This window comes from Sus scrofa, chromosome 7 (assembly GCF_000003025.6).
Source record: "Sus scrofa isolate TJ Tabasco breed Duroc chromosome 7, Sscrofa11.1, whole genome shotgun sequence".
Taxonomy (NCBI): domain Eukaryota; kingdom Metazoa; phylum Chordata; class Mammalia; order Artiodactyla; family Suidae; genus Sus; species Sus scrofa.
In genome coordinates this window covers 4,387,725-4,415,405 of record NC_010449.5, presented here as the reverse complement: position 1 = coordinate 4,415,405, position 27,681 = coordinate 4,387,725, and the positions used below count along the sequence as shown (strand labels likewise).

Genomic DNA, 27,681 nt, shown 5'->3' with positions numbered 1-27,681 from the left:
AATGCTGGATCCTTAACCCATTGGCCACCAGGGAACTCCATGGTCTCAGTTTTAACACAGAAAGTCCTGCACCCTGGGAGACCCCATGGTTTCAGGCACACAGGGATAGTTCTCTCACCTAAAACTGAAAAACAACTTTGAAAACACAACTTGCTTTAATCAGAAGCAACTCTTGTATTTAGTTTGCCGGATGAAGCGATGCCGTTGCACACCTCAAGCGTGTTTCTCACCCCAGAGGAGAAGAACGTTTAGAGTCCAGCCTTTGCAGAGTGTACCCGTCATGGCTCAGTGGGTTAAGCACCCGACTAGTATCCATGAGGATGAGGGTTCCATCCCTGGCCCCACTCAGTGGGTTAAGATCTGGCATTATGTGGCTGTGGGGCAGGCCAGCAGCTGCGGCTCCGATTTGACTCCTAGCCTGGGAACTTCCTTATGCTGCAGGTGCCGCCCTAAAAATCTTAAAAAAAAAAAAGAAGAAGAAACACGAATTTGAATCCACGAATCCTGGTCTTGGGGGGAGAAGAAATAGAGGTCCCCTTTCTCCATTGGCGGCTGCTGTGTCCCAGGGCTCCCAGTCCCCCTCCCCCCATCCTTGTCCCTCCCCGAACTCCCCCCAGGCACCAGACTTGCCCTCCCACGCGTGCAGCGCTGCCTGTTCCAGATGGTAATCTCTGGCTGCAGCATCACCTGACACGGGGTTCCTGTCTGATACTGTATCTAACTCAGCAATCACTGCACAACTTACCGTCTTGCTACATACATTTTGGTGGCGGACCGTGGTCCGCGCCCGGGCTGAGTTCTGTGTCAGGTAGAGCTGCATTCCTCAGGGGTGGGAGCAGGTGCCTCCACTTGGGTAGCTCCCATGTGCGCCGCTGGGGGTCGGCAGTGACCTTGATGCTCCCCGCTTGCAGGCCTTTGGCATGGACCTCCCTTTGCAAAGAGAACAGGAAATCCAACCATGTCAAAAGGCAGAGGGTTGGGATCTGCATTAGCTTCTTCGGTGTTGAATCGGTTTTTTTTTTTTCCTAAGTCAGTTTCACATTTTGGTTCTAGCATCTGAACGTCCTTCTCCTGGCTCGCATTCTTCTAGCCGCTGAGAGGTTGTCAGGATCCTGGGTCAAGAGTGGTCCAGCAGGGACAGGTCCATGGTGAGACTGGCTGTACTGCATCTGGAGCATCCTTCTGGTGGCATCAAGGGAGACGCTGGTCCCAGGTGGGTGGGGACAAAGCAGGTTTTAAAAATATTTTCCTTCTTTTCCCCCCGTATTTTCTTTTCACTGACTTTTTTTCACTGATTTTCGTTAGTCTTCCAGAATTTGGGTATTTTATTTTATTTTTTATTTTTTTGGCCACACCTGTAGCATATGGAGGTTCCCTGGCTAGGGGTTGAATTGGAGCTGCAGCTGCCAGCCTACACCACAGGCACAGCAACACCAGCTGCCTCTGTGACCTACACCACAGCTCAAGGCAATGCCGGATCCTCAACCCACTGAACGAGGCCAGGGATCGAACCTGCATCCTCATGGATACTAGTCATGTTCTTAACCCGCTGAGCCACAACAGGAGCTCCTAGAATTTGGGTAAATAAGCTGCATGGAGAAATCTGCTTCGTGGGAGGTTTTGCCTTTTTCTTTCCATAAATTTAATACTTAAGTTTTCACTGCTTTGTGGCCAAGAGGGAGGGTAACCACTCCTGGGGTTCTGAGAGCTCTCTCTCGCTCTCTCTTTTTTTTTTTTTAACAGTTTCTCCAAGAATTTGTCCTTCTGTCCTTCCTCTATTGCCTCACTTTTCGCAAGGCAGAACATGTACTGAGAGTGGGTATATTTTTTTCGTGATTGGTTAAGAGGAACTGCTGGTATTTGAAATACTCTTTTGACCTTGATGTGCTGGCTTGGCAGCAAATTTTATTGTGTAAGCCGAAGCAGAAACCAGTCCATGTGAAAAGCTCCGTCCTCTGCCATACCCAGCACACTGTGGTCTTTCTAAGTGAAAAGCCACTAATGGCAGTGTAAACAAGAGATGAGGTGGTTCTTGGGGCAGGGGACTCTTTTCTTCTCAGTGCCTTATGAAATGCCGTCTGGCTGGGCTCAGACTCACTTTTCTCTCTGTATGTCAGTCTCTGAGACCTTCCAATGTGCAGAAGGAGAAGAAGCCAAAATCCTTGCTCTCAAGCTTTGGGGAGCTCTTGCTGTGGCTTAGCTGGTTGAGGACCCAGTGCTGCCTCTGTGAGGATGTGATTTCGAACCCTGGCCTTGCTCAGTGCGTTGAGGATCTGGTGTTGCCGCAGGCTGCGGTGTAGGTCACAGATGTGGCAAGGATCTGGCGATGCTGTGGCTGTGGTGTAGGCTGGCAGCTGCAGCTCTGATTTGCCCCCCTAGCCCAGGAACTTCCATCTCCCACAGGTGCGCCTCCAAAAGAAAAAAAGAAAAAAAAAAGAACAAAGAAAGAAGCTTTGGGAAGAGACAGAGGAGTCAACGGCAGTAAGGGTTGCTGCAGGCATTTGGACGTGACGTGGAGATCGAGGCTTCTCTCTCCTTTGTGGAGGAAAGGAGGCTTTGGGGAGCAGAGAGGGAGAGTTGAGCTGGATCTGGACACGGTTTCACATCCCGGGAACTGTCGGCGTTTTGGACCAGATCATTCTGAGCCATGGGGACTGTCCTGCGTTGTGGGGTGTGGAGCAGATCCTTGGCCCCTGGTCACTAGATGACAAGGATGGCAGCCGCCTCTCTCCAGGCCGTATCAATAAAGGTGCCTCCAGGAGTTCCCTGGTGGCCTAGCTGTGCAGGATTCAGTGTCGTCCCTGCTGCGGTGTAGACTCTATCCCTGGTCTGGGAACTGTTGCATGCCTCAGGCATGGCCCAAAAAACCTAACAACAGCAGCCAAAAATGACTCTAGATCTAGCCAGATGCTTCTAGTTGAGACGTAAGGAGTCAGCAGGGACATCAGAAAGGGAAAAGGCCTCCCACGCGTGGGCGTGAGGGCGGGAGGGGCCCAGGCCATTAGGACACTCTCGGGTGGTTCAAAACTGGGTGGAGCCCAGCACCTCAGAGGCTGGCAGGGAAATGGGCCTGGGCCTGAAGGTCTCACCTGCAGAGTGCCAACCATCGAGGCACATGCAACAGGGAACAGAGGGCACACTGGATGTGCCGTTAAGAATATGGATGGGAGTTCCCCTCGTGGCTCAGTGGTTAACGAATCTGACTAGTATCCATGAGGATGCAGGTTTGATCCCTGGCCTTGCTCAGTGGGTTAAGGATCTGTGTTGCTGTGGCTGTGGTGTAGGCTGGCAGCTACAACTCTGATTCCACCCCTAGCCTGGGAACCTCTGTGTGCCAAGGGTGCAGCCCTAAAAAGCAAAACAAAACAAACCAAACCCACATGGACAGTCTGGAAGCTTCCCATTGCAATTGATTAGTCTCGCTAAGTACATTCTATGCTTGAAAAATCATTATTTCAAAATGTTGCTCAGGGAGTTCCCGTTGCAGCTCAGCAGGTTAAGGACCCAATGATGTCTCGGTGAGGATGTGGGTTTGATCCCTGGCCTCGATCAGTGGCTTAAGGATCCGGTGTTGCTGTGGCTGTGGGGCAGGCTGGCAGCTGCAGCTCCGATTCCACCCCTAGCCTGGGAACCTCCATATGCCACAGGTGGGGCCATAAAAAGAAAATCAACAAACAACAACATCCCAAAATGCTGTCCCCAAAAGTTGGGTGCTCCAGGGGCAGCCCAGGGCTCTTTGTGTATGGTCGTGTTCTGGGGAGTGAGGGCTTCCTGTGTACCTGCCAGGAGCCAGCCAGGGGGGGGTCCTTAAAAGACCATAGTCATAGTGAGACAACCCCAGGTACCAAGACTGAGTCTGGGAGACCAGGGAGAAGGCCTGACACAAAGACACCATGTCCTGGGGCGGGGGGCAGGGGCGGGTGGGAGAGGTGGGGCTGGCTGGCGAGCCCTGCAGAAGGTCTACCTGGCCAGGCTTGGACAGGAGCCGGGGAGGGAAGGCGCACAGCCAGGTGAGCCTGGGCTCTCTGGGTGGGATGTCTCCTTGGCAAGTGTACAGAGCTGGGAGTGAGAAAAGAGCCAAAGCAGCACCGGGGGAGGCGGGGGGACGAAGGTGGGAAGTTAGAGTCACTTGTCAGGACTGCGGGGAGATGACTTCCCTGGAATCCGGAGCTGGGAGGACAGGACTGGGGTGACGATAAAGACTTGGGAGTGTGGGGACTTGACGCTGCGGGTGAGATGCCCAGGGGAGAGCGTGGAGGGAGGAGGAGGGGTGGAGGAGGGGGTGGAGGAGGGAGGAGGAACTCCCATGTCCTCTTTTTAAAATCTAAACTTAGAGCTCCTGGAGTTCCCGTCGTGGCACAGCGGCAACGAATCCGACTAGGAACCATGAGGTTTTGGGTTCAATCCCTGGCCTCGCTCAGTGGGTTAAGGATCTGGCATTGCCGTGAGCTGTGGTGTAGATCGAAGACGTGGCTTGGATCCCATGTTGCTGTGGCTCTGGTGTAGGTCAGCGGCTACAGCTCCGATTAGACCCTAGCCTGGGAACCCCATATGCCACAGGTGCAGCCCTAAAAGACAAAAAGATGGAAAAGAAAAAAAACCTTGGCTCTCCTGCCAATGGTTAAGAATCCAACTGCAGTGGTTCACGGCCGCTGTGGAGGCGTGGGTTTGATTCCTGGCCAGGTGCAGTGGGTTAAAGGATTCGGCAGCTCAGATTCAATCCCTGGCCCGGGAACTTTCCTATACCTCGGGTGTAGCCATAAAAAAAGAAAAGTTAAATAAAAGCTGCAATCTAAACCACTGGTGTTCCACCTAGGTAACAACAGCATGGGAGACGTTTGGGGGCTGACAACTGTGTCTTTGTTAACTTTCCTGTGTAACTCTGTCAGAAGCTCTTTAAGGCTGGGGCTCCATTTTATTTTCTTGTTTTCTCTGATTTTTTTTGGCTGCGCCTGTGGCATGCAGAAGTCCACCTGCCAGGATGGAACCCACACCATAGCAGTGACCAGGCTGGATCCTTAGCCTGCTGTGCCGCCAGGGAACCTCAGGGACTCCAGTTTGTATCCTCGCCCCGCTCTCTCTGCATTAGTTAAACCCCTAACAACTTCCCCTCCAGGGCAGTGGGATGCCTAGTGGGAGATTCTGGGCCAGGAGGAACATTTTGACCAGAGGACAAAGTTCGTGGTCCCCTCAGAAGAGTCCTCTCTCTACCCATGTCCTCCTGCCAGCACCGGGACTCACTGAATCCACATTTCTTGGGTCTGCTCGGTGATCCCAAACCCTGATTCCATGAACAGCCTGAAAGGAGACCTCATTGGCTTTACCTCTGAAAACCTGTGGTTTTACTAAAAATAAGAAATGGGAGTTCCCGTCATGGCTCAGTGGTTAACGAATCCGACTAGGATCCATGCGGTTGCAGGTTCGATCCCTGGCCTTGCTCAGTGGGTTAAGGATCTGGTGTTGCCATGAGCTGTGGTGTAGGCCAGACGAGGCTCGGATCTGGTGTTGCTGGGACTCTGGCGTAGGCCAGCAGCTACAGATTTGATTAGACCCCAGATTAGCCTGGGAATCTTCATATGCTGCAGGTGCAGCTTAGAAAAGACAAAGAGACAAAAAGACAAAGAAAAAAAAAAAGAAATGGGTGAACACTTTTTTGTTGTTATTGTTTAAATAAATCGACACAAAAGCAACAAATAAAAATAAGCTGGATGTTGAAGCAGCATGTTGAAAATAAAGCACCAGGCTATTGCTTATTTGGGGAAAAATATTAAAATCCATGAATCCCATTGTAATTGGCGATCAGCACCAGGAAGCCTGGTTCGAGGCCTTCCATAGCGAAGCTGCTGGAAGGATGGCTGAGGGGTGTTGGAAAATGTTTTCTCTCCTGCTGGGCTTATCTGCCAGGAAAGGAGCTGCTTATCACGGAGGTGGATGTTTTTACCAGGCAGCCTCTGAACTTTAACCCACTGTTGCAACCGGGGTCACCGCCGAAGGGGCAGGAGCCAGGCCCCTGTGCGGATCATGTGACCAGGAGCCTGGTGTCAGCCTGGTGCTCTGACCTGCGGGCTGGGGAGAGGTGTCAGCGCCTGGTGGTGGGCCCTGGCTCGTGGACACAGGGTATGCTGCAGTGGGAAGCGGCGACTCCTGGGAGAGGCAAATGTGGTCCAGAGGGAGCAGGCTTTGTCATCAGGGCTTTCCTGGGGTGGAGGTGGTGGCACTCACCCTTGAACGGACCCATCCGGCTCCCCATTCTGGGTTGCATGCCCTACAGTCTTTGCCCAGTTGCTGGGCCCTGGCTGATTTTGCTCCTTGTCCAATTTGTCCTTTCATAGTGGCATGAACCAGGAGGTGCCGTCAGCCTGCGCCCAGGCGTGTTCGGCTCACAGAAGCTGCTGGAGTTCCAGTCTCCCAGCCCAGGCCTCTGTTTCAGGGCTGTGCCTCCCAACCGGGGCTGGCTTGGCCCCCCTCTCTCTTCGCCCTCCCCCTGCCATGAGAGTCCATCCCCCACTGCCAACAGCTCAGCGTGGAGAGTGGCTTTCTTGGAACAAGAAAGGGGGTTCCAAACCTCGCTGGGGGCGGGGGTATCAGAGCTGAGCGGATGGGTGTGTCCGTTCTGTGTCTCCAAAGCGGTCTCAGCCCCGCGGCACATGGCCAGAGATCGGATCCCAGCTGCAGTTGCCACCTGAGCTGGGGCAACGCCAGATCCTTAATGCGCTGTGCCAGGCCGGGATGGAACCCGCCTCCCAGAGCTCCCAAGACACCACTGATCTCCTTGCACCACAGGGGGAGTTCCCTGGCATGACATTTTTGGGTGTAGAGACATCTGAAGAAGCGGGAGGGTAAACTCCCATTCAGCATAATGTAATTTTCAATCCGAGCCCCGGAGCTCTCATCGCCTCTGTGCCAAGTGGTCAAGCTGACGGTTTCCACGACCTCAAGGGCACGTAGCTTTTTCACTTTAATTCGATCTTTGGTGGGAGGCACACGGGGGCAGAAAGAAAGATGCCCCACACCTGGCTTTTCCACTTTGTTCTGGGACAGGTGCAGGGGTGAAGCAAGCCTGGGGCGGGGGCGGAGCAAGCGGAGGGGCCGGGGCCCGTGCTCCGGGAGCCCCAGGGAGCTAAGCTCAGAAACAGCTTCTGCAGGTGCTTTGCCATCCAGGAGCCTTTCGTCCTTCCTTGCTTGTGCCAGTGAGCTTTCCAGAAACCTTTGCTCCACAGCGCCCACGCTCCCTTGCGTGGGTGCTGGCGTGATTGGGAAAAGGCGGGTAAAGCCTCGGAGATGCTGAAGGCAGAGGGGCCTCGGGGCACCCTCGGCCCAGCGCGGGAGCCCGCCCGCTGCGGGAGCCCTGGAGACCCGTGGCTGCCACACAGGCAGTGAGTCAGCATCCAACCTCCTGCAGGCCCTGCGAACCCGCCAGGATGCTCACCCCCTCGGGTTAATATGCACCGTCCAGGCGGGCCCAGGCAGAACCAGGAAGGGAGGCGTGGTGTCCCCTTCTCCCGGGCCCAGCCATTCGCCCAGTGTATCCCTCCTGAAGCTCATTTTCTCTCTCCCTACTGCCCAGGTGTTTAAGCGAAACACTGCAGCTGGCTTGCCGCCCCACCCCCCCCGCCGCCCCCGGGAGGGGGGCAAGTGTGTTTGTGATTTTTTTCAGAGGTTAAGAAGGGCTTTGGGGTCAGAGCTGGGTTAGAGGTCGAGGCCCACGGTCCACGGCTTTAAGGCCTTGGGAGGGCGGTTTTCTAAGCCTCCGTTTCCTCATCAGAGGAAAACAGACCCCACGGTGTGTACAAAAGTACCGAGGTGGGGTAGCTATTATCTTTCTTTTTTATGAATGGCTGTTTCCCTTGCCTCTTCCCCCAGAACGTGGCCTTCCTGCCACTGACCTAATAGGGGAACTTCTCAGCAAATGTGTCTTGAAGCATGTAGGTGGAATTCTATGCACATGGTGAGTGGTGCGTTTTCTTTCCCTGGGTGGTGTGAGAGCGGAGGGTGGCTGTGTGCACAGAGGTGGGGGACCACGCAGCAGGTGCTGTGCCAGGTGTGTCACAAGTGCTAAGGGGCTGCAAAGGGTCGAGTCCCCCCAGAGGGGCCTTCTTTAGTGATCCCACATCCCTTGGTGGGCCTCAGACACCTAGATTTTTTTTTAAGGGCCGCATATGGACGTTCCAGGCTAGGCATAGAATCAGAGCCGCAGCTGCCAGCCTACACCGCAGCCACAGCAATGCAGGATCTGAGCAGTGTCTGCGAGCTACACCACAGCTCACAGCAGCACCAGGTCCTTAACCCACTGAGTGGGGCCACAGATGGGATCTGCATCCTCATGGATCCTAGTCGGTTCATTACTGTGGAGCCATGATGGGAACTCCCTGAGACGCCTAGACTGTGAGTGAAGACTCCAGCCTTGGGGATTTGGGCAAAAGAGTGATGAAGTGGGGCCGTGTCCTGTTGCATCGCCTGTCCTTGGAGGCTTAGCACTCACTGACAGATAACCAGGCTTGGCCAGATGACTCACGGGGGTGGCTTAAGTCCTTCCGGGATTGTTCATGGCCAGCTCTCTGGAAATTGAGGAAAACAAGCAAAAAGAGGAAGATGCGTTTGTTTGCTGGACAAATATTTACCAAGCACCACGATGTGACAGCCTGTCCTGAGCCACAGAAGATGCAGAGCCTTGAGCAAGACGGGCAAGTTCCAGTTGTCCTGCAGCGACGATTCCAGTGAGAGCGGACAGGAAATAAATAAGGCTTCCAAATAAATAAACAAGGGACCTCTGAGAGCAGTAAGCACCCTGAAGATAAAGAACTAGGCAGGGGTTCTCACATTTGCACGTGCATCAGACTCACACGCAAGGCCAGTGAAAACACAGACGCCGAGCCCCACCCCTGCCATGTGGTTCTGGTTCCATGTGTCTGAGGAGGCCTGGATAATGGGCCTTTCTGTCACGTTCTCAGGTGATGCCAATGGTCCATTTGTTGAGAATGACGGCCTAGGGTCTCCCCTCTCTACTCTCTCCCTGTTCAGAGGAACCTTTGGAATCTCATTGCTCTGGGGGACTGACCGTCTAGGGGCCTCAAGGCGTGACGCTAGTCTGTGGCCTAGAATAGTCCCATCTGTTTGGTAGTTCCCATGGAGCAGCAGTTGCAAGGCCAGATGAATCTAAACAGTTGAGAAGCGATCCTTGCTCTGGCTGTAGCCAGCTCTGGGGCTCCCTGGGCCCTTCTCACCTGTTACCTGCTGGGCGTGGTGTTTTGGTAAAAATCTGTATGGGAAATGGAGATGAAGGCATTAATAGATCATAACTTCCCCTTCCTATCCTCAGGGTCCAGCAGCATGCCTGCCCTAACGGCAAGTCATGCATGCTTGTTGACTGCAAACATTCATTCAATCATTTATTCACAACCAGGCACTTTGCTAGGTGCTGTGGGGCGTATAATGGCAAAGACAGAGCCAGGCCCTGCTCTCAAGGGTTTATGGTCTAAGTCGGGGATGTCGACAAATTAACAGGTAGTTACTGTGCAGGGGTGTTGCCTTAAATTCTGTGCCAGGAGCAGGACGGGGGACTATGGAAATATGTGGCTTGGGGAGGTCAGGAAGGCTTCCTGGAAGAAGTGGCATATAGCATGGGGGAGAGCGGGGTTGGATAAGCAGGAGTCTGCGTCTGCGCAGGCCCGGAGGTGGGAGGCACAGTCCCACATTGGCATCAGTTCAGGACAGCGGGGGGCAAGACCTGGGACTCGAGCTTGAAGGGCCTTGCAGGGTCAGTCGACGTTGGAGCCCAACGAAAAGAGCCACGTCTTAGGGGTCTCACCGGCTCCTTGCTATTGTCCCTAAGTGTAAAGGTTCTGACCTCACCCTGGGTGGGAATTTGTCAGACACCCAGGTTGGGGAAACTTGCTGTGGTGATAATTGGATTCTGTTTGGAGTTGGCTCTGCATACAGGTCCTGGTTCACAGATGCCACTTCCTCTCACCTGTTGAACGGGGAGTTCTGGGCAAACCAGTTTGGATGAAGGAAGAGGCTTGTTGAATCTTCACCATCAAAGAGCCTTCTTGGAACAAAAGTGGCAACTCTATTACAGTGTGGTTTTGGGGGAAGGGATTGTGTCCAAAATGGTTGTTGAAATACTAGAATATAATTTTAGTTCCTGGCAAGGCACAGATAGTTTCCTGGGAGCTCTGTCTGCCTGCCTGGCGTGTAGGCCTGGCTAATGACTCTGTGACCTGGGGCAAGTCAGTTGACCTTTTGGCACCTGACTTTTTTTTTTTTGCTTTGCTTTTTAGGGCTTCCCGTGCAGCATATGGAGGTTCCCAGGCTAGGGGTCGAATTGGAGCTACAGCTGCTGGCCTACACCACAGCCACAGCCACGCCCGATCCCGAGTCGCATCTGCAACCCACACTGCAGCTCACGGTAATGCCAGATCCTTAACCCAGTGAGTAAGGCCAGGGATGAACCACATCCTCACGGATACTAGTCAGGTTCATTACCAGGAGCCACAGCGGGAACTCTGGCACCTGACTTTTTATGGTTACAAAATGAGAATAGACTCTGCCTCGCTAAGGCCCTGGGGCTGTTGTGTATAGAAATGAGAGGGTGTTTGTGAAAACACTGGGCCTCAGGAGGGAGGTTCACATGAGCAGGGTGTTGATTATTAAAGGCGTTTAGCTGGTGCGGCCATGGTCGCTGGTTTCTGTCTGTGTGCGTGGACCTAATGGTTAACTATTCAGCCCAGGATCTGTGTCTAGTTTATTTCCATAAAAATACTTTCAGCTTGCGTTTGCATAGATCTTTTTCTAGTTTATTTATATTAAGAATAGTATGTTCAGAAACTTTCGCTTAATAAAACATCCCCAAGAGAAAGAGGATGGGCCAAACACACCTCTCGCAGTTCATTCTTAATGTACTTGGAGAAACAGCAGCGGTCTAGCTGCAAGCCTGTGTTTTGTGTGACAAATGTGTTATCGTCTCAACAGCTCTGTGAGTCCCGTTCCTTTTATTTTTATTTATTTATTTTTTTGTCTTTTTGGCTTTTCTGGGGCCGCTCCCGCGGCATATGGAGGTTCCCAGGTTAGGGGTCGAATCGGAGCTGTAGCCACCGGCCTACGCCACAGCCACAGCAACGCCAGATCCAAGCCCACGTCTGCCACCTACACCACAGCTCAAGGCAATGCTGGATCCTTAACCCACTGAGCAAGACCGGGGGCCGAACCCACAACCTTATGGTTCCTAGTCGGATTGGTTAACCACTGAGCCACGACGGGAACTCCGAGTCCCGTTCCGTTTAGAAACGCTGCTTCTCGTCGTGTTGAGATCCGCCTGCACTCCCACTCTCTTCACCCAACTGCGCCCTTTTGTTGAAGGACTCGGGTCTCATTCAGACTTGAAGACTGAATAACACCCCCGTGTCCCCATGGCCTTGTTTTCCGGCCAGGTGTCCTCCTGCTGCTGCTGACCTGGATTTTCTCCCTTCCACTTGGTCTATTTTTTTTTTTTTTTTTATGGTTACACAGTTTATTTGTTTTTACATTTTATCTTTTTTTATATCAATGGATTTTATTCCATTTATAGCTGTACAGCAATCATCACAACCAACTTTCACAGCATGTCCATCCCAAACCCGCAGCGCTTCCCCCCACCCCCACCCTGTCTCCTTTGGAAACCATAAGTTTTTCAACGTCTGTGAGTCAGTATCTGTTCTGCAAAGATGTTCATTCTGTCCTTTTTTCTTAGATTTCACATGGAAGTGAAGGCATTTGATGCTGGTGTCTCACTGTCTGACTGACTTAGCATGATCATTTCTAGGTCCATCCATGTTGCGGCAAATGCCGTTCTTTCGTTCCTTTTAATGGCTGAGTAATATTCCATTGTGTGTATGTACCACGTCTTCTTGATCCACGCCGCTGTCAATGGGCATTTAGGTTGTTTCCATGTCTTGGCTATTGTACATAGTGCTGCAATGAACACTGGAGTCCATGTGTCTTTTCGAGTCATGGTTTTCTTAGGATAGATGCCCAGGAGTGGGATTGCTGGATCAACGGATAGTTCTATTTTTGGTTTTCTGAGGAAGCTCCATATTGTTTTCCACAGCAGTTACACTCCACTTGGGCTTTCAATGGATGAAAAATACAGAGGACCTGGAGTGGCGTTACCTCTAGCGAAGGCATGCAGAATTTTCTAACTGTTCTGGCTGTCCTATTTCTCGGGCTGGCTCACATCCTTGTTTTGCAGACATGAAAGAAACTCTCAGCTCAGGACACAGACTCAGGACACAGGGAGAGAGTCTTTTCCTGGGGTTTCTCTCTTGCTCACTCTCTTTCTTTTCATGCCTGATTTCCTTCCCATTTCTCTCTAGCGTTCTGAAGAAGGCATGGAAGGTGGAGAAAAGAGCTTCCATGTTAAAATGTGAGCCGTGTGCTCGGTGCAAGAAAGGGGGAAGTTACTAATTCTAAGAGGCTGAGGCCAAATGCAAATTGCAGTTCGTGGTTGAGAAAATAAACTCACTTTTTTCTCTTTTTTTCTTTTTTAAAACCCTGAGGTTCAACACGTGGAGTCCTAAAGGAAAGCTAAGTACCTTTAATCATCCTTTGGATAAGCATATAAAGCCAACTACTGTTCTTCTGTATGTGGCGTCTTAAGGAAGTGAAATTGGAACTAGAGTTAAATTTCTATATAGAGTTAACCTTCTCTTTTTTTTACCCCAATGGATGAAAATTAGAGTTTATTCAATAATAGTTATCTATTGTGCGGCTTTTGTTGTTTTTTGCTTTTGAAATTTAATGACATTTTGGAGTTCTCTTGTATGTTAAGGATCCAACATCGTCACTGCAGTGGCTTGGATTGTTACTGTGGCGTGGGTTCGATCCCCGGCCCAGGAACTTCCACATGCCACAAGTGTGGCCAAAAAAGGAAAAGAAATTCAATGACATTTTATTTAACCAAATATATGAAAACCTTATCATTTTAACATAAGTATAAAATTATTATTTTTATGTCTTTTTTTTTTCTTTTCCTTTTTAGGGCCACACCCATAGCATATGGAGGTTCCCAGGCTAGAAGTTGAATTGGAGCTGACACTGCCAGCCTACGCCATAGCCACAGCAACTCAAGATCTGAGCCACATCTGCGACCTACACCACAGCTTGCAGCAAAGCCAGATCTTTAACCTCACTGAGCGAGGCCAAAGATTGAACCTGCATCCTCATGGATATTAGTCAGGTTCTTAACCTGCTGAGCCACAGCGGTAACTCCTAAGTATAAAATGATTAATGAGATAATTTATATTCTTTTTTCATGTGAAATGTTAGAGACGTAGTGTGGATTTCAGTTACAGCACATCTCAAACATCTGTATTTCAAGGACACAGTAGCCACTACTCATCATGGCTACTATTCAAAAGCAGAGCAACTGCGGGTATCATCCAGGTTAAATGTAAGTATAGTCACAGATTAATTACCTTACGAATTTAAAGAAAGCAGAGTAACATTCAACATCTCCTGAGACTGAAAGATGACCTGGAAGGTCAACTCCAGGAATGACCATAAACACCCCCATTATTAGATAGGCTTTGCTTTCAGCTTGATTTGCGGCTTAAATAACATAAAGTAAGATGAAATTAATTTAAGAAGGAAACATGTAAGTTACAAAATTCAAGTAGAACCTGCAGTTCCCGCTGTGGTGCTGTGGAAATGAATCCGACTAGGAATCATGAGGTTGCGGTTCGATCCCTGCCTTGCTCAGTGGGTTAAGATCCGGCGTTGCCGTGAGCTGTGGTGTAGGTATCAGACATGGCTCGGATCCTGTGTTGCTGTGGCTGTGGCATAGGTTGGCAGCTGTAGCTCTGATTTGCCCCCTAGCTGGGAACCTCTATATGCTGCCATGAAAAGACAAAAAACAAAAAACCAAAAAAAAAAAAAAAAAAAAAAAAAGAAAAGGAAGAAAAATTCAAGAAGAACTTAATATTTTATAAATTTCTGTATTCTCTTGAAATGCAAACTTGACTTTGTCTGGACGCGCTCTGCAAGTTCAGTATAATGCAGTTTATTGCGGATTTTAGGAGGTTGGCTCATTTCAGAGCATCATGTCCTGTTTGAACACACATGGAAAGGCCCAGCCTGGAGCACCAGCCGCCTGGCCGGGCTTCTGGACGTTAGTCCTGCTTCCCCTGGGTCAACCTTCAAACCACCACTGAGACTGTGTTTCCAGAAACCGGAGCTGGCTGTGTTTGCCCTCAGCCGATCTCCTTCAGTGGCTCAGTAGCTCCTGATGACCTGTCCAGTCCTTTCCAGGTGCCTGCGGCCCAGTTCCAGCTCTCTTCCCAGCTCTCTTCCCTAACACCTCGGCTCTGGCTGCAAAGTATCTCTCACTGCACCTGCCATGGAGTCACCTCTCCTGCCTTCCTCCTTATCACCCAGCCTTCAGTCCCCACAGCCCTCCTTTCAGAAACCCTCTGTGTCTTCCAAATAGGACATGGCTTCTCTGGGCTCCTGGAGCCCCAGGCCTGCATTGCAGCATCACCACCTCGTGCAAAATTGGAAGGGAAGGACGTGTGTGAGTCAACCAGACATGAGTGGCTCAGAGCAGGTGGTTGGTATTCGTGTCGAATCCATACCTCGGTGAATGGGATGGACTGAGGGAGAAAGCACGAACAGATATGAAAGTATCTCATGAGAATGGGGGATGGAGGACTCAGGTACCAGCACCAAGACCTTAGGAAGAGTGTTTATTCAGGGTGACTGGTGCCTGACCTTGTGTGTCCCTGGACCTGAGTTCTTCCCATGAAGAGAGGGGACTATGGGAGTTCCTGCCGTGGCGCAGTGGTTAACGATTCCGACTAGGAACCATGAGGTTGCTGGTTCAGTCCCTGGCCTTGCTCAGTGGGTTAAGGATCTGGCGTTGCCGTGAGCTGTGGTGTAGGTTCAGACCAGCTCGGATCCCGCATTGCTGTGGCTCTGGTGTAGCCTGGAGACTATAGCTCCGATTTGACCCCTAGCCTGGGAACCTCCATATGCCACAGGAAGTGGCCTAGAAAAGGCAAAAAAAAAAAAAAAAAAAAGGACGAAGGTGGGGGACTGTGGACAAGACACCCCTCAGAGGGGAGGGTGGGTGAAGAGGACACCCATGCAGAGACTGAGGCAGGATGAAGGGGGTGCCTGGAGATGTGGGAAGACCTTGGAAGGGGTAAGAAAGTCCTTGAGAGGAGTTCCCGTCGTGGCGCAGTGGTTAACGAATCCGACTAGGAACCATGAGGTTGCGGGTTCGGTCCCTGCCCTTGCTCAGTGGGTTAATGATCCGGCGTTGCCGTGAGCTGTGGTGTAGGTTGCAGACGCGGCTTGGATCCCGCGTTGCTGTGGCTCTGGTGTAGGCCGGCGGCTACAGCTCCGATTCGACCTCTAGCCCGGGAACCTCCATATGCCGTGGGAGGGCCCAAGAAATAGCAACAACAACAACAACAACAACAAGACAAAAGACAAAAAAAAAAAAAAAAAAAAAAGAAAGTCCTTGAGAATACGTGGAATGTCAAGGTGGAGCTGTTTGGTGTTTGTGACTTTAAAAATCGCCCAAGTTGGAGTTCCCATTGTGGCTCGGTGGGTTAGGAACCTGACACAGTGTCTGTGAGGATCCAGGTTTGATCCTTGGCCTCGCTGAGTGGGTTAAGGATTCAACATTGCCATAAGCTTCAATGTAGGTTGCAGATGTGGCTCAGATCCAGTGTTGTGGTGGCTGTGGCACAGGCCCACAGTTGCAGCTCTGATTGGACCCCCAGCCTGGGAACTTCCATATGCCGCAGGTTCGGCTCTAAAAAAAAAAAAAAAAAAAAAAAAGCAAGCCACACAAGTTGCCAGAACTACAAGAGAGGATTTTCAGAAGCAGAAAGCACTGCAATTTACGGAGAAGTGATCAGGTTAGAAGACTCTAAGCTGATTTTGGTCCTTTTTCTGTTTTCCGTTTGATTGTTAGCTGACTGAAGTCAAGGGCAATGTTGAGATTTTCCAATGATTTTCACTGTAAGAGCGATGCGTGCTTATGGTCAAAATAATGCACAGACATGCCGAATAAAGGTGACAGTCCCTTCATGGGTGTGCCGCTGGGAAAAGGCCTCCTGCCGACTGTCAGAAAATTGTACAGCAGCAAGTACGAACACCCCTCGATGTCTACTGTTGGGATGTCCCCGTGCTCCATCTGTGTCACCACACGTGGCCCCCGTGCCTCTGCAGGCTTCCCTCAACCCAGTCCCCTCCTGGGGGGCCCCGGGTCTTTCGCCACGTGGATGTGTACGCGTGCATGTGCAAACCTGTTTTCACGCACGCAGCTCATACGTAGCAAGAGACAGACGAGGAAGAAGCGGAGGTTTACAGACACGGACCGCACTTTACAGGCTTCTTGGTCACGTGCTTTTTTCCCCTCGGCAAAGCATCTCGACTATAACTTCCTCTCCGTGTCTATCAATACCCATTTGTATGGGTACAATATAAAGGACTTTTTAAATTACACGTAATGATGTAACGCGTATGAATAGTGACCATTTGGGTCCAGGTTAAATGGTACCAAGCTTTTGCCTTTCCGTAGATAATACAAATTGGCCTCCAAAATGTATGCATTATACTGCTGTTTCTGCACATCCTTGCCAATATTTATTATCACTCTTTTATATTTTTATCAGTTTAGAGGAAGAAAAATGGCAACTCATTGTAATTTTTGTCTTTCTGATCCCTAGTGAAATTGAGCATCTTTTCATGTACTTATCAGCTACTGGTGTTTCTTTTCTGAAATGCATGGATTTTTCCTTCATATTTTTAAAACTGACTTAATCTTTACTGGGTATTGCATTGTAATGGTTGATTACAGGATTTTGCTTTCAGCATACATTCAATTCCTGTTAACTGCACTGGAAATAAGTGATGGAAGCTGAGTGGGAAAGAATGCAGTACATTGAAAGATCGTAGTGTTTTGGAGCAGAAAGGGTCATAGAGATTATTTTGTCCAGTGGCCTTATTTTTCACAGAAAATTAATGTTTCAGGAGGCAAAAGATGTCTCATACTTGGACAGCGGGAAGTCTGAAAATTGCTTCTTGACAAGTATTTTTTTTTTTTTTTTTCCCTGCCTGTTGTCCCTTCATGAAACAGTGTTTATGAAGACTATCACTGGTTACCTTTTTCTGGGTATTACGTAGTCCAAGCAAATCTTCATTAATTTAACAGAAAGCAAATGCAAATCCGTTTGTTGGGGGGTGGGTGGAGGAGGAGCGTAAGCTTCACAGTCACTTGCAAATGGCCCGGAAGGTCTGTTTCCAGGCGTAAAGCTCAGCACAGTTTCTTATTTTATTCTTTTTAGCTGCACCTGGGGCATGAGAAAATTCCTGGGCTAGGAATCGAACCCTCACCACAGCAATGATCCGAGCCGCAGCAGTAAGCACAATTTTTTTTTTTTTTTTTTTGTCTTTTTGCCATTTCTTGGGCCACTCTTGCGGCATATGGAGGTTCCCAGGCTAGGGGTCGAATTGGAGCTGTAGCCGTCAGCCTACACCAGAGCCACAGCAATTCGGGATCCGAGCCGTGTCTGCAACCTACACCACAGCTCACAGCAGCGCCGGATCCTTAACCCACTGAGCAAGGCAGGGATCGAACCCGCAACCTCATGGTTCCTAGTCGGATTCGTTAACCACTGCACCACGACGGAACGCCATACAATTTCTTAGATCTATTGAGTGGGTGGAACAAATAGGTTTGTGGGAAAGGAGGCATTAAATGTTGATGACAGAGAAAGATATTTTTATTTTTTATCTTATTATTTTTTATATTTTTAGCCACCCCACGGCATATGGAGTTCCCGGGCAGGGATCAGATCTGAGGGGATGCGACCTGAGCCACAGCTGTGACCCTGCTGGATCCTTAACCCACTCTGCGGGGTGGGGGATGGAACCTGTGTCCCAAGATGCTGCTGATCCCGTTGCGCCCCCATAGAAACTCCAAGATACTGTTATTTTTTAAAGGGGGGGTGCTAGCAGACCCACTGCCCACATGGCACGTTTCCAGTGGCCCCACGTCTTCGTTTTTTGAGCCTTCCAGAATGCACGGCCAAGTATCAGGAGCAGTCATCTAATTCAGAAACCGCCTTCCTCCGACACTTAGGAAGATACCCCCACCACCGAGGGGTGTGCTTTTAGATATGCAGTGCCTTTGGTTCCGGCCAGAGCAGACTGGGTGTGAACCATCTGTTCAGCGAAGACAGAGCATGGAGGGGCCACATGGCATGCCCTACACACACACACACACACACACACACACACACACACACACACACACACACACACAGTAACCATCTGTCAGCGAAGACAGAGCATGGAGGGCCACATGGCATGCCCTACACACACACACACACACACACACACACACACACACACACACACACACACACACACACACACACGGCTGCAGGCTTTCCTGGTTCTCACATAATGTTAGCAGGAGGGGAGGTGAGATGGGCCAAACCAGGAATGTTCCCGGGCTGTTGGCCAGACGGACCAGCAGAGCCTGGGGCTGGTCTTCCTGCTCTAAACACATTAGAATTCCGATTCACCCCTAGCCTGGGAACTTCCATGTGCCACGGGTGCGGCCCTAAAAAGACAAAAAGGGATTGGAGGCCTCCCTGAACTCGCAGCAGATTCCAGACCCATCATCTCCCTTTTTTCCCTAAACCACAGTCCTCCTTGAACCCTTCCCGAGTGGCTCCTATCATCAGTCCTTTCCAGGCTGTGCTCACATGCTCTCAGTTATAAGATGGACATGGTTACAGTGACAAGACAGTTGCTTGGTGGGGCTTGGGGATCCGAGGTGGGCCGATGCCGTGGGGCGGGGCGAAAGGGGCATCAGAGGTGGAGGGGACTCCGTCGGAGGAAAAACAACAGGGCCTGGGAAGGGTGAAGAAGGATGGAGTGCGACAGAGACGGAGTCCGGGCTGCTGAGCCCCAGCACGTGCTTAATTATGCGAGTCACCCGGGAGAGGGAAAGCCACACGGCGGCCGCGAAGGTTCTGCTTCCGCTTTCAGAGGGACCTTCTCGATGAGTCTGTGGGAGCCCGAGGCACTGGAGGATCTGTGGGAATGGATGTGCCCAGCGCTCCAGGGGGAACAGGACAACCTTTCCGGCTCTGCCGAGAAACCTTCAAAGGGGTGATCTCTGAGTTCCCAATTTCAGTAGATTAACTGTGTGGGAAACGGGGAAAAAAAAAAAAGGTGAAGGGGACCGACCTCCTTTTGTCCTGGGCGCTGGAGTGACTCAGGACCATAAACCTCGCCTTAGCTCTTGGCCCCCAGGTGGGTCCCTCTCTGTGCCACTTAGCAATGCTTTCTTATTTTTATTTTTATTTTTGGTCTTTTTGTCTTTTTAGGGCACACCTGTGTCATGTGGAGGTTCCCAGGCTAGGGGTTGAATTGGAGCTGCAGCTGCCGGCCTACACCACAGCCACAGTGATGCAGAATCCGAGCCACGTCTGCGACCTACACCACAGCTCACGGCAACGCCGGATCATTAACCTACTGAGCGAGGCCAGGGATTGAACATGCGCCTTCATGGTTCCTAGTCAGATTCGTTTCTGCTGCATGACAGTGGGAACTCCTTACTTTTTTTAAAACCACTGGCATCACTGTATAACCTGTTATGCTTTGTCCTCCCCTCTAGACTCTGGGGTCCCCAGGTGGGGGCTGTGTCACGACCCTGCGTGTTCTCATTTCACGTGGAGAGGGCGTTGAGCTCGTCCTCGGGGAGCGAGCGACTGAAGGGTGAGTCGTGAGCTATGACTTACCTTCAGGACCGGCTTTGAGAATTTGGCAGCACCTGCAGGCTATAGGTGTGTATGTGACAGTGTCTGTCGCAGGGAGGCGACCGTCCATGTGGCTCCATCCCGGGTCCAGACCAACGAGTTTCTGATTCTTTGTTCAGTTACAGGGCATGGCCCACGGGGCTTTTCTCTGCGTTTCCTTAAGAAGTAGAGGCACAGCTCATTTTATTGTGCTTTGCCGGCTCTGCATTTTTTATAAATTGAAGGTTTGGTGGGGATGCTGTGTTGTCGGATGATGGCTATCTTTTTTTTTTCAGCAATAAAGTAAAGTGTTTTATTTTCTTTTCCTTCACTTTCCTTTGCTTTTTAGGGCCGCACCCACGGCATATGGAGTTCCCAGGCTAGGGATGGAATCGGAGCTATAGCTGCCGGCCTACACCACAGCCACAGCAACAAGGGATCCCAGCTGCATCTGTGACCTACATCACAGCTCATGGTATCGCTGGATCCTTAACGCACTGAGTGAGGCCAGGATCGAACCCACATCCTCGGGGGTACTAGTCGTGTTCTTTTTTTTTTTTTTTTTTTTTGTCTTTTTTTTTGGTCTTTTTGGGGCCGCATCCACGGCCTGTGGCTCTTCTCAGGCTAGGGGTCTAATCCGAGCTGTAGCCACCGGCCTACGCCAGAGCCACAGCAAACCAGATCCGAGCCGAGTCTGCGACCTGCACCACAGCTCACGGCAACCCCAGATCCTTAACCCACTGATCGAGGCCAGGGTTTGAACCCTCAACCTCAAGGTTCTTAGTCGGATTCATTAACCACTCTGCCACGAGGGGAACTCCACTAGTCGTGTTCTTAAGCTGCTGGAACTCTAGCGATAAAGCGTTTTCAATGACGGCGTGCACATTGCTTTTAGACATAATGCGAGGTGCGCTTACTAGACGCAGCAGGGGGTTAACATAACTAATAGACACCGGAATCCGAAGCAGCTGTGGGACTTGCTTTGCTGGGTTTCGTGCTGGATCGTGGTGGCCTGGGCTGAGCCCTGCTGTCCCCGAGGTCTGCGGTGTGTGCGCTGCTCCTCTCTGACCTGTGCCTTGGGTCCAGGCGGAACTCCCTTCCAGCTCACTTGCCACAGAAGGAAAAGATCCCTTCAGATCCTCAGTCCTGGGGCAGGCGCTCCCCAGGTGGGACCCGACCCACCCTTTCTTCTTTCTTTGGACTCCGCTTTGATCTATTGTGTCTCCGAAACGGGAGGGTGCCTGAAGAATCCTCCTGTGTTTACCCAAGAGCAGGGAAGTCTTACCGACAAACCACAGTTCCAGAGTCCTCCTCACTGAGCAGGAAGCCCAAGGGCTGAGGCGGCTGCACACAGATGATGGGAGGGGCTCTCTGGCTTTGCAAGGGCAGGTGTCCTCCTGCTGACGTGTGGAGGGTGGTGGCAGGGACCACTGGTTCGTGGTTGGCTCGGGGAGAAAGGAGGAAGGAGAATGAGGTCAAGGGGAGACTCTGCACCCCAGAGACGGCTTTGTCCACCTGCAAAATTAAAAACTCACATCCCTGCAGTTCTCTTGTGGTGCCACGGGTGAAGGATCTGGTGCTGTCCCTGCAGTGGCTTGGGTTGCTGCTGTGGTTCGAGTTTGATCCCTGGCTTGGGGAGTTCTGCAGGCTGTGAGTGCGGCCAAAAAGGAAGAAAAGTCCACACCCATGAATGCTTATTCGACTCTGGGCAAGGGAGAGCCGCTGGGCACAGTGATGTGAGCCACAGGGAAAAGCCAGCAGGGGACCGGGGCTCAGAGGATAAAGTGGGGGCAGGATGGGAGCAGTGAGGCAGTGAGGCACAGTCCTGGAGAGAGCGAGAGATGTGGCAGCCAAGCTCCCTGGAAGATGCTAGAATCCAGGCTCTGGAACCGCAGTGTGGTTGGCGGGCAGTGGTGCCTCCCCTGGGCCTCATTAGAGTTACCTGGGGACTTTGCTCTGATGTTGGGCCCTTTTCCAAGTGAGTCTGTGTAATCGGCTTGGGCTTTGGCCCAGGTGATTCTCATGTGCCAGCTGCTTATGAAGGAAGGGGCAGTGCCTCCTGCGGAGGTGGCGGGAGAGGAGGCTGACGGGAAACCGAAGGAGAGTCCTACATGTATCATTTGTTTTTCCAGCTCTTTCAACCACATTTCTCAGCCTCTGAAATGCAGCAACTGCCCTGGAAGACTCGAGGTGACTGTGCAAGGAGGAGCTGCAGACGGCGTGCCTTGTGGGTCTGGAGGCAGGACTGGAGCCCCAGAGCAGGTGGGATGGAGGGAAGGTCAAGGTGGGCAGGAGGCACCAGAAGTACATCAGCGGGGGTGGGCCAGGGGCACGGATGGGGATGGCACTCCATCACCAAGGCGATGCTACTTCCTCCTGCAGCCGTGGCTGGACCACGCCCTCCCATCACCTCATCAGTGGCTCCAGGTGCCTCTGTGGGCGTGTGGAGCAGGTTTGGTCACTTTCAGCTCATGGATGAGGAAGTAACCACAGAGACGGTTCTGTCCCTTTCCAGAAGAGGCTAGGACAGCGTGGAGCTCAGGGATTTCTGTACAGGGTCTGTGATGTTGCTGGGAGCTGGTGAGGGCCACAGGCTGCCGTGCTCTCGGGACAGGTGTGGGCGTGACTCAGTGGACACAGGGGGAGGCAAGGCCCAACCGTGGCTCAGGGGTGGGCCCTGGTCCCTGGAAGGGATGCTTGCTGAGTTAGTCTGGCTATTTCAGGTGGGGAGACTGCAGACCAAGGCTGGTTGCTGCAGGTGCTGGGAGTTTGGTGGAAGGACAGTCAGAGAAGGAGGGAAGGCTGGAGATGCTTCCCTAGGCCTCTTGGGGAACGGGGAGCTTGTTCAAGGTCGAGTGTTACCCTAGCAATGGTTGTTCTCCCCTCAGAAGTGGTGATTTCCCACCATTGGGGTCTCCCCCCATCTCTTCTCTCTGCTGCCTCACGGCTCCTGCTTTCTGCCATTTTCATCCGGCTCTCTATTTCCTGTCACCACCTGCTCCCTGGAGCTCCTCTCCAGGTGCGTTATATTTAAAGGCCCTTAACAGTGAGGGGGTCACAGGGCACCTACCAGGCTGGTCTCCAGGTGGCTGCGCTGGGGTAAGTCTGACACCTGGCCCCGTTAGCAGAGGCCAAGGTGGCAAGGCGACCACACGCAGAGCCAGTGTCCGAGCGGCTCGTGGCGTGGTGGGTCCCCAGAGCAGCGGCCCCATGCCTGGCTGAAGCAACGCAGAGCCCCTGTCCTCGGGGATTTGGGAAGAACTGGGACACTAAGCAGCGCTCCAGAAATTCCAGGATTTCCAGACCGAGGGAACGAGAGGCAATTTGATGTTCCAGAGCGGAAGCGTTGGGCAGGAGCGTGGTGCCCGGGGCAGCCCTGGAGCCCGTGCCCCTGCCCTACATTTCCCTTCTGGAACATGAAATCGCCTCTGCTGAGACAGGGGCAGAGGTGGAAGAGGCGGAGGGAGGGGACAATGTCCATAAACCCTCCTGCCCAGGGCCGGTCCTGATTCTGGACACGAAAGCCAGGCTGGGCTGGCAGGAAGGGTCTGTGAGCTTCAGCTGTGGGCCCAGGTAGGCTAGGACCAGTGATGGACAGATCGAGGCCGCACTGGACAAGCTCAGGTGGACCCGTGTGCAGCAAACCATGATGATACCACGTCTTCGTGGAAAAGGGGACTCGACACGTAACCCTTGGTGTCAGGACCTGCTCTGAAACGAAGAGGATTCCGTTCTTGCAGCTAAAGTCCTAAGTGATGGGAAACCCCGCCTCTGTGAACACACCCCAGGCACACACCCCACCGGAGCCCCCGGAAAGAGGGGGTGGCGGTGGGTGGCGAGTCCCCTGAGAATGTTCCACACAGACCGGGGCTGCAGGCATGGGCTTGGGGTGGGGGTGGGGGCTGGACCCCTGGCTTTGACGACCCTCCTCAACCTGATCCCGTCTTTGCCAGGCCTGCCATTCCCAGGGCTTCCCCAGCCCCTCCGCCTGCAAAGCCAGTCCTGCTCACTCCCTGCTGTCCTTAGGACGATGGCAACTCACGTGAGATGCGTGTTGTCTGAATAATATGCAATTCAAAGCAAATACAAAGAGAATAGAGTCCATGTGTGTGGTCTAGCTAGTTCTCACAAAGCCACCCCTGCCAAAGCGAACTAAAATCAGAGCAAATGTATTCTTTTTTATTTTTATATTTTTTAAAATTTTTTGTCTTTCTCTCTTTTAGGGCTGCCCCTGCAGCATATGGAGGTTCCCAGACTAGGGGTCCAATTGGAGCTGGAGCCGCCAGGCTATACTGGGGCCATAGCAATGCAGGATCTGAGCCGCATCTGTGACTTATACCACAGCAACACCGGATCCTTAACCCACTAAGCGAGGCCAGGGATCGAACCTGCATCCTCATGGATGCCAGTCAGATTTGTTAACCGCTGAGTCATGATGGGAACCCCCCTTTTTAAAAATTACTTTGAAGTGTGTTCTTTTAAAGACTCTTTGGAGTTCCCTGGTGGCTCGTCAGGTTAAGGATCTGGCGTTGTCACTGCTGTGGCGCAGGTTCCATCCTTGGCATGCCTGGGAACCTCCACATGCCATGGGCACAGCCAAAAAATAAAAAAAGGTCTTGGCATTTCTATTGTGGCTCAATGGGTTAAGAACCAAGGTAGGAGTTCCTGTTGTGGCTCAGTGGTAATGAACCCAAATGGTATCCATGAGGACGTGGGTTCCATCCCTGGCCTTGCTCAGTGGGTTAAGGATCCGGCATTGCTGTGAGCTGTGGTGTAGGCCACAGATGTGACTTGGATCTGGTGTTGCTGTGGCTGTGATGTAGGCCGGCAGCTGCAGCTCTGATTTGACCCTAGCCTGGGAACTTCCATATGCTGCAGGTGCGGCCGTAAAAAGAAAAAAAGGTTCCCTGAGGGTGATGCCTGATGTGGCCCGCTGTCTGGGGTACAGGCTCCTAGTCCACCCCCAGAGGAAAGAAGAGAAAAGAAGAAAACAAGCCTCTTGGTCCCGCTTCCGCCCTGCTCTGTACTGTCCTCACGGGGTTACTTAGGTGAGTCCTGCCCTCCTTTCCTGCTAGACGGTGTGTTCTAGGGAGGATTCAGGCCTTTTCGTGCCATCACTGTGCACGGTCCACCGGCCCCTTCCGGATCCATCCCATCCGGGGAGCCTCTCACTCGGCCAGGGGGGTGAGTGGCGTTACCAGGACGCCGTCATTTGGGAGAGGCGGCTTCAACGCCCCTCCTCAGGGGAGAGGCAGCAGTCGTTTCAGGTACCCGAAGCGGGCTTCGAATCCTGGCTCTGTGGTCTTACACAGGGTGCTTCACTTTCCCAAGCCTGGTTTTCTCATCTATGGAAACATGACATTGACCTCGTCAAAGTCGGATGAGGCTGGAGAGAGTCGTTGTGCGTCTAAGCCTCTCAGCACACGGCGCCTATCGGAGGGCAAAACGCTCGGGGATGCAGGGTCCTCTTGCCGTGAGCTGGGTCTGCTCCCCCGTGATCTCTTCCTTATTTATTGAGCAGTTACTGTGCGCTAAGCCTGGTGCTACGCGCTCTGACCCTGGAAAGCTGCACAGAACGGTTGAGTGTGTTTCCTTCCTGGTTTAGGGGAGGAGGAAACGGAGCCCCAGGGAGTTTAGGTTCTTGACCGAGGTCACCCCACGGTGAAGTGACTCAGCCAGTATTTAAAGCCACGTCTCGCTAACGTTTATGATGTGCTTCTCGCCATCACGCGAAGGAGCCTTTCCTTAGGGCCTGAGCTCAGCTCTGGGTTCAAAAGGAGGCCTGAGCGACCTTCCGGCCCTGCGCACGTTACCTGAGTTAACGGTGCCAGTCGGGTTGGCTCGCGAGCCATCCAGGTGCGTGGAGGAAGCGGGAGTTACCGCTACGAAAGAATCAGTGGTTAAGCCGCCAGGGCCTTCGTGCTCCGAGGTCTGTGTCATTTCAGCCCTCGGCGAGGAAGCAGACGCCCACCGTACGCACATCTGGGTCTACCTGCCTCCCGTGAAGCAAGCCCTCTGTTCCTGGTCTGATTTCTGCAGCCTCAGTCAGACCCAGGCCACCTGCTCGGGAATCTAGAAGACAGAGGATGGATAAACAACAAGCAGCTACTGTCGAGCACGGGGAATCATAGCCAACATCCTGTAATAATAAGCCTTAATGGAAAAGAATAAACAAAGGAAAGTATGTATATACTGAATCACTTTGCTGCACAGCCGAAATTAACACAGAATTGTCAAACAACCACACTTAAACATTTTTTTTCCTTTTTTTTTTTGCGGGGGGGCACTGCCTCGAGACATATGGAGTTCTTGGGCCAAGGATCCGATCTCTGCTGCAGTTGTGACCTAAGCCACAGCTGTGGCAATGCTAGATCCTTTAACCCATGGAACCAGGTCAGGGATCGAACCTGTGTTCCGGCACTGCAGAGACACCTCTGAACCCATTGTGCCACAGCAGGAACTCCTCAATCAACTAGATTTTAATAATTAAAAAAAAAAGATGCTCGGAGTTCCCTTGCGGCTTAGCAGGTTAAAGATCCAAGTTGTCACTGCAGCAGCTCCAGTCACTGCAGTGGCACAATTTTTTTTTTTTTTTTGTCTTTTTAGGGGCCACACCTGGGGCATATGAAGTTCCCAGGCTAGGGGTCCAATCGGAGCTGCAGCTGCTGGTTTACACCGCAGCCACAGCAACTTGGGATCTGAGCTGTGTCTGCGATCTACACCCCAGCTCATGGCAACACAGGATCCTTAACCCCCTGAGCAAGTCCAGGGATCGACCCATCCTCATGGATACTAGTCAGGTTCGTTCCTGCTGAGCCACGACAGAATTCCTGTGGTGCAGTTTTGATCCCTGGCCTGGAGACTTTTGTGTGCTGCAGGTGCAGCCAAAAAAAAAAAAAAAAAAAAAAAAAAAAAGACGCTCAAGAAATACTACCTGCCAGTGAGTATGTGTGTGATGAAGGCTAAGCCCCGGGTTTTAGGTGCTCTCTGTGTTCTTCTGAAGGGGAGATTTGACAGGAGGTGGAAAGGATTATAGACTCCAGCCAGAATGGTCTACACTCAAAAGCCTTTTGTTTAGGGGCTGAAGGAAGCTAGTAGTTATAATATTGACCACGTATCTGGTACCCTGCCGGATGTCTTCGGCACCTGTTCTCCTTAAATGCTCCCCAAGCTGTGATAACTGGACCATCTTTGGCTGTAGGATGTGTTGTACTTACTGGTCATTGTGGCCACTGCCACCTGTCCTTCTGCCCCCCTCTCCCCCGCAGGGCTCTGTGAAGGGGTGGGGGCAGGGCGCGTGTGCCTCCCTCCCTCCCCCAAGCCCCTCCTGTGGGGAACTCTGCCCTCTGAAATGACACTGATTTCCCCCACTTGCAGCGGGAGAGTACAAGGTTCAGAAGCCTGCTCCTGGCCAGGATCACGGGACCAGCACCATGCCGAGTCAGGGCTGGAATCCACGCGGGTCTGGCTCGTCTCACCAGCACTGGCCGCCATGCCCTGTTTCATGAACTGAAACTTAAAGAGATCGGGATTTATTTTTAACTGAAGGTTGCCTAGCGCGTCTCCCTGGCAGGGCCTTCCCTTCCCCCTCTCCCACCGGAAGGGAGCCTGTCTCCACCAGGCCGCTCCCTTAGGCTGGAGTGGGAGGTTCAGAGGAGCCAGAGGCAGGGCTCTCGGGAAGGTGCTGGGGTCAAGGTTGTATCTGACTCGGATGGAGCGTGCTACCCTGAAAGACACTTGAGTCCATTGTTTGCAAACACATTTTTGGCCACAAGCAAACATCATGAGAGCCAGGAAATTAAATTAGCATAGAAGCAAATCAGATTTGGGAACTGGAGTTCCCATTGTGGCTCAGTGGTAACGAAAACTGTTAGCATTGATGAAG

The 27,681-nt window shown here is 51.9% G+C and overlaps 1 long non-coding RNA gene across 6 annotated transcripts; it reads left to right on the top strand.

Moving 5' to 3' along the window:
* LOC102165101 lies at positions 708-27,681 on the top strand. 6 transcript variants are annotated; one of them, XR_002346281.1, is made up of 5 exons: positions 708-808; positions 1,054-1,213; positions 21,929-22,058; positions 24,675-24,844; positions 25,742-25,993. It is a non-coding gene; the product is annotated as an uncharacterized LOC102165101 (long non-coding RNA). The 6 variants fall into 6 exon arrangements; XR_002346283.1 differs by lacking the exons at positions 708-808; positions 1,054-1,213 and adding an exon at positions 20,596-21,774; XR_002346282.1 differs by lacking the exons at positions 708-808; positions 1,054-1,213 and adding an exon at positions 27,174-27,681 and having other exon boundaries at positions 21,798-22,058; positions 25,742-25,977.